The sequence below is a fragment of the Trichechus manatus genome, unplaced genomic scaffold (assembly GCF_000243295.1).
Source record: "Trichechus manatus latirostris isolate Lorelei unplaced genomic scaffold, TriManLat1.0 scaffold00171, whole genome shotgun sequence".
NCBI lineage: Eukaryota > Metazoa > Chordata > Mammalia > Sirenia > Trichechidae > Trichechus > Trichechus manatus.
The window spans coordinates 1,967,634-1,974,992 of record NW_004444107.1 but is presented as its reverse complement, the minus strand read 5'-3'; positions in this window follow the sequence as shown (position 1 = coordinate 1,974,992).

The window sequence follows — 7,359 nt, the reverse complement described above, 5'->3', positions numbered from 1 at the left end:
CCAAGTATACAAACAGAATGATCACACATTTGGTTTGGAGAAAGGGCTGGTCAATTCATTCCAAATAAGAGGTTTGCTTTTGGAACTTATTACAGTAGCAGACGGTAGAGTATAACTATATAAATATCTTCAAATATTTTATGTTATTTAATAGATGGATAATAAGTTATTCAGAGAAACCACAGTGTCTTGGAACTATATCTCTCACCAGAGGAGGCTGAAATTAGGGAGACCAACCATACCTTCTCACAACAGTCTTCATAGATCTGTTAGGCAAAGCGTACCATGTGGAAGGTTAATGGGAATTCTAATTCATAAAAGAAGAGGGTGTTCTGCTCACTCTATTTTATCATACAGTTACTCTGCTCAAGTCAATGCATGCTGGGCTTCCCTTAGTAACGTTTTAGAGAATCTCACATAGTTAGAACTGATAGAGACCTTAGAACTGAGTCAATCTAATCTTCACATTTTATAAACCAAGAAATTGAAACCAAGTGACAAAAACTGATCTATAAATGTAATGCGCTTTCACATATATAGGCTCATTACATTCTCATTTTAAAAAAAGTGTGTCATAGGAGGTATGGTTATTTTCATTCCCACATTTATAGAGGAGGAAACAGACTCCAAGTTGTGACAGAACTGTGAAAAGTTACATGCCCATTAAGCTGCAGAAGCTGCGATCCACAGGGTTCCTCGGCACAGGGACAAAACCGAGAAGGAACACAAGATGTTGAGACTTGTTATCTTCTCTAAAAGGAGTCCCTAGGTGGCGCAAATGGTTAAGAGCTAGATTACTAACCCAAAGGCTAATGGTTCAAATCTACCCACAGGTGCCTCGGAAGACAGGCCTAGCAATCGGTTTCAGAAAGATCACAGCCTTGAAAACCCCATGAAGCAGTTCTACCTGTACAACTGGGGTCACCATGAGTTGGAATCGACTTGAAAGCAACTACCAACAATCTTTTAAAAGTTTTGTAAGCCTTTCTCAGTCTATACTACCGATGAGATTTCCTTCAGTCAAGTTTACAAGAAGCTTTATGGAGCTTTATGGAAGCACAGACACTAGAGCTTCATTTATTAACTAAGAAACATACCATTCTATTTGTGGTATACAAATTAAAAAGAGGAGCAATGGTGTTTTTAAAGTGGGGTAATTGGTGTAGAGATTATAAGGTAAAAACACGAAGCAAAAGAGGAGCTAAAACTGAGGTGGATGGACAAATACTCTTATGGAGAAAGAGAAGGTAATTTGAGGGGGGGAAAAATCTTGGCACTGGCAATGGCAACAGATGCTTGCGACTGTGTTGCACGCCTCATCAATTGCTTTGTTTTATGTTTTAATTCATGCTCTTTAATTATAGTTAAAATTGTTGTAATTCCAAAAGCATAACATTGGAAACTTATTAAATAGTTGATTGAAAATGATCACACATTTGGTGCCATATCTGGAGAGCTCTCTTTTCTACCTTCTTACAGAACTGCCTCCTTAAGGTGGAGAATGGATATGCTGAATCCCATTACTTGACCACCCATGTTACCCTCTTAGGAGCATTAAAGATTACCCTCTCTTCCCAGTGAGTGAGAGAGATATAATTTCCTTTATTTTGTTGTTAATAGTTTAAGAGAGTAAATTCATCACATGGCTGTAAAGTTACCATTATTTTCATCTGCAAGCAAGGAGAACAATGATGATGAATTTTGAGAAATTAAGTCATTTTAAGAATTGTTACACTTAGAATGTAGAAGAGGGAAATAAATTCTTGCTATTACTTTAATAAGAGATAATAATTTAACAAAAATACTAGATTACATGAATTGTGCTCAATTCTTGTTCTTTCAGTGATCTACCACCAAGAAATGCCTACTCTTCACTGTGCCCTCCTAATTCCAAAAATGCCTGTAAAGAGATAACAGAAGGAAATTTCTAGGACATAATTTGCTATGAATTTTGGTAGAAAGGATGAGCTCAGTTAGTGTACATGTACAAAGCAGTGTGAAGTGTGGAAGAATCCTTATACTATACTTGAAATGGTATAATGTCACTTGAAAATAGACCACGAGAGTTAAAAATGTACATTATAAATCCAAAATCAACCCCTACAATAATAAATCCAAGAGTTATACCTAATAATCCAATGAAAGAGAAAAAAGCAATCATAAAACATAATTAATCTTGAAATGAATTCTGGGCTATGGTAACCTCCTATACCTCGATCACAGGTCCCAGAGTCCTAGCTTTATTAGGAGCTAGTACTCATGCATTGTTCAAAATTTAGGATCATTTTCAAGATTTAGGATCATAGTAATGGTACTTGGATAATACATGTCATTTCCTGTAATCTTGAAGATATGTAATACTTAGCCAAGCTATCTGTTTTTAACTTATTACACAAACTTAAAAGTCAGGAAAGCTTGGAAACATTTCATTGTATGTCTTGCCTTACTTAAGACTTTTTTTAAATGTTAAGTTGTACATATAATAAATTTTGTTAATACATTTATATTTAAATTCAGGAGTAAAACAATACTGCCCTTTTTTTTTTGTTTTTATTAGACTAACCTTTGGGTAATTTTAAAAAAAAAAAAGTTCCCTAACCAAATTTATTTTTTCTAAGTGTGTATTTACGCAGTTGAATTTCTCTTAAATTAGAAAATTCTTGGGGTCAGATGAATGTAAGTAGTCAAACAATTCTTGAGGCACAAAGATCTTTGATACTAGATCAGGAGAGTGTCATGTATTCCTAAAGAATAAAATATCTACCTTATATTCATTGTAACATTCCAGTTGTGTCTTTCACTGTCTGTAACATTCCATTTGCATTTGTGTGTGTGTGTGTTTGGAGAAACCATGATGATTATGTGAAAATTGCTAAAACTTCCTAAAATACTCCTGTTGTATTATAATTTAAAATCTCATTAACATCTTAATGACTTTTGGGAGATTCAGGAATGTTTTTAACAAGTTAGAAATGTGGGTGGCCTCTTAAATTGAAATATTATTAGAATCTTATATTTTGTTTATTAATAATCCCTATGTCAACGCAGTATTTATTACCTACTATATTCTAGTCAGTTTCCCAAGGGTTATAGAATATTAAAAAAAAAAAAAATTCAAGATAGGGTCATAGCTCTAGTTCTGCCTTATATTGTGATTGTTTGCTCCATCACCCTTTCACATAAATTGCTGGTGGTAGACTAAATGATTGCTAAAAATCCTCTTGATATTAAAATCTAGTACTATTACCTATGAAATTAATAGTGAAGAATATTATAATAAAGATAGCTGCAGATTCTTTGTCATTTCCTCCATCATGAGATGACAGTTATTTCTCCTCTCCTGAAACCAGGGCTGGCCATGTGACTACTTAGCATATAGGAGGCAGACATGCTGTGCCAGTTCCAGGTCTAAGCCTCAAGAAGACCTGGCAGTTTTACTTTTTTGTTGATTTGCGGAGCCCTGAGCTTCCATGTAAGAAATTTTGCTACCATTCTGGGAAGAATACATGGATACACCAGGTGGGGAGAGGAGACCACTGGGGCTACTTCAAGAAAAAGGGAAGTACTTTCATCATAGCTTGCCAGTTGAGCCTCAGATGTTCCAAACCCTCAACTGCCATCTGATTACAACCACAACAGACCCCAAGTAATAATAATAGAACCACCCAGCTGGGCCCAGTAAATCCATAGGATCATGAGAGATAGTAAAATGTTGTTGCTTAAGCCATTAAATTTGGAATAGTTTGTTATGTAGCAATAGATAAATGAAACGAATATCATGTCTAAGCATTATAATAAATAACTGCATCATTTATTGTTATGAATTTTCTATTTCAGATCACACATTAAACAAATATTTACAAAACGTGCATATATACATATGCACTCATGTCTGCCATAATGTGACACAGATAAACTCAATGATCTATGCAAAACTGTGCAATAAAAACTATAGGGTTTATGGAAAACATGAGATTAAGGGCCCAATACTCAAAACTGTCAATGACACATAAAGACAGGAACATACTAAAAATGGCAGCACAGTTGTACAGATGTTAAATGGTTAAGAAGTACATAAGTATTAGAATAAATACAGCACATTAATCTTGAAAAAGAGTTGAGATTTGCTTGTGGAAGCAGGCATCAGAAGGGCTGCAGCTTGTGAGTTACTGTAAAGTAGCACAAGAAGGGTAACATAAATAGGATAGAAAATTGTAATAGCAAATGTTGATGGGTGTGGCTCATAACACACGTGGCAAATGGTAGTAGCTAACAAGTTTCAGTTGTAGTGCGTGTGTGTGTGTGTGTGTTTTGGGTAATCCTACATGCCTTAGTTCACCTCAGTGCAGTTTTCTTGTTCAGCTAGTGTTTCTCGCAGATGGAATCATGCATACACTTACACACAAAATTTGAATTATGATCAAATTGTTCTCTAATACACCAACCGTGCGGGATAAAATTCATGTTTCAAAACAAATGTTATAGCAGAACAGACTATATACATAAATCTCTACGTAGAGTTCTGCATTATAAAGAATAGACTGGAACTAGAATGATGAACATGTTGAATAGAGATAAACGACTGTAATGAGATGAGAGAAGAAACAGACCATAGTAACTGGAGAAATCAGTGCACTGAACTGAGAAGAGGCAGAATTTTGGCAGAGCTTGAAAAATGAGTAGGATTTAAATTCAGAGGTAGAGGGAACTGTGTGCATGTGCAAGCAGGACTGAACACAGTAATGGGTCAGGAACCATCTGATAGAGAGCAGAAAGAAAGAGCATGTCTGTAAAAACATTAAAATAACAAATTAGAGGTTCTGGCAAAATGGCGCTCTAGGCAGAAATATCATGCCATCCTTCCACAGCAAAAATCCGAAAAACTAAGCCGAACAGAGAATACAACAATCCTGAAACCCTAAAACATCAAATGAAGAGATAAAGAACTCAGCAAAGCACCAAATGGAGTGAGAAAACTGACAGAGAACAGAGACCGAGGAGAGACTCATGAAGAGGTCCCCTACCAGCTGAAGCAGCACAGATCCGCCATCTTGGACTCCTATCAGAGACCAGCAAACAGGGGGTACAAGAAAGCACCCTCAGGGGGCATCCAGTGGGAGACAAAACAACCAGTAATTTGTGATATACGCTTTCCCAACCCCCACCCTTCTTCACCCTGACCCAGCTTCCTCTGCTTCCGGAGGCCACAATCTCTTGACCGGGAAACACCGGCTGCTTGGATTCCACATGCCTGAATGGACAAGCTCTCTGAGTGCCTTTGTTGGCTGCTGGTGTTGCTTTTTTCTGCTTCTTTTGATTTCTTCCTTACCTCTCACCACCTCCCCCTCCTTTCACTCAAATACCTAGCTCCGTACGACATCTTTGCTTCTTCCTGAGGGGCTGCAGAGCTCTGGTAATTTGTGATACACACTTTCCCACTCCCTACCATTCTTCCCCTACACTCGGCCCCCACTGCTTCCAGTGGACACAGTCTCTTGTCTGAGAAACACCAGCCCATACTAGCTGGCTCTCTGAGTGCCATTTGTTGGCTGCTACTGTTGTTTTTTTTCTGCTTCTTTTGATTTCTTCCTTAACTCTCGCCACCACCCCCGCCCCCACCTTTCGCTCAAATACTTGGCTCCGTGCGCCATCTTTGCTTCTTCCTGAGGGGCTGTGGAGCTCCGTTCGTGTGTGGAGCTGCTGCCCAGATAGGGCTGCCATGCTGGTGGGATCCCGGGGCTTCTGTTCGTGTGTTTGTTTTGAATTGTTTCTTTGTTTTCTTTTCCTTTTCTTGAGTTGGGAGCCCTTTCTGGCCAGGCGATGCTGCGTGGAAAAGAGACTTCCCACTCGGCTTGCACAGATGTGAAGAGGGATCGCTAAGAGCATTTCTTTTCTCGTTGGTTTTTTTCTGTTGTTTGGCAAGCCTTTCTTCTTTGTTTTAATTTGTTTTGTTTTCTTTTCCTCTTTTTCACTTTTTGTCTTTCTTCATTGCTGAGTTTCTCGTCTTTCTGTATCTCCTTTGTGTTTCTGTTCCCTGGATACCTGGCGTTGTATACCTCTACATCTTCTAGCCAGGTTGTACTGCAAAACCATAGAGCGAATTCCCCAGACCTCATAGCTGCACCAGTGGGATCCCTGGGAACTTTGCAGTTCTTTAACCTTTCTGATTTTTATTTATTCATTCTTTCATTTTCTTTTTTTCCTCTTCCCCTTTCTGTTTTTCTCCATTTCATAATCTCTCATCTCTCCACTCTAACGGCAAGCTCCCCTAGCATTCTTTTTTGTTTGTTTGCATGTTTTTGGCTCCACTTCCTCTCTCCTCTCTCCCATATCAATATTAGCTCCACACATAACAATCTCCCCGCTGCATCCTGCCTACCTGCACCATGCGCTTGACACCTGCACTGATTACTGATCCGCTCTGGTGGCTGTAGTAGGTGCCACAAACAACCAGTCCCAGTAACTCCTCTTCAGCTAGAGCTGCCCTGTCGTACCATATATGAGTGACTGACCCTGCCAACTGGAGACCGAGGAGAAAAGTATTGTGCCCACAGATAAGCAAACAACAAAGAACACACAGTCTGCCTGCTCAGACACAGTCAAATCTAAAAAAAAAAAGAAAAAAAGAAGACGAAACAAACAAATCTACAACCAATAAATGAGAAAAATAACTACTGAATCCATGAAGACAGCAGACAATACCAAAACATTTACAAAAACAGGACACAATGGTTCCAGTAGGCATCCAAAATAAACTACCAGATGACCCTCCAGTGGAAGAAAATACACTAGAACTACCTGATAGGGAATTCAACTCTCTAATACTCAGAATTCTCTAATAGCTGAGGCAAACAGCTGACAAACATGAGGAAAAAATAGACAAATTCATGGAAAATACAAACAAAAAATTCAAAGAATTCAGGAAAATAATGCAGGAACAAAATGCCAAAATAAATTCACAACTAGAAATTATACAAAGACAACAATTAGAAATCCAAAAGGAAAACAACAAGATTTCAGAAATGGACGGTGTCATAGAAGGGCTGAGAAGCAGATTTGAAACCCTAGAAGACAGGATCAGTGGAACTGAAGACAAACACTAGGATACAACTCTGTTTCAGGACAACTCAGAAAAAAGAACAAAGAAAAATAAAGAGACCCTGAGAATTATGTGGGATACAATAAAAAGCAAAAATTTAGAGTGACAGGAATTCCAGACCAGGGGAAGAAAACAGAAAACACAGAGAGGATCACTGAAGAACTGCTGACAGAAAACTACCCCAGTATCATGAAAGATGAAAAGCTGGCCATCCAAGAAGCTCAACGAACCCCATATAGGAGAGACCCCAAAAGAAAATC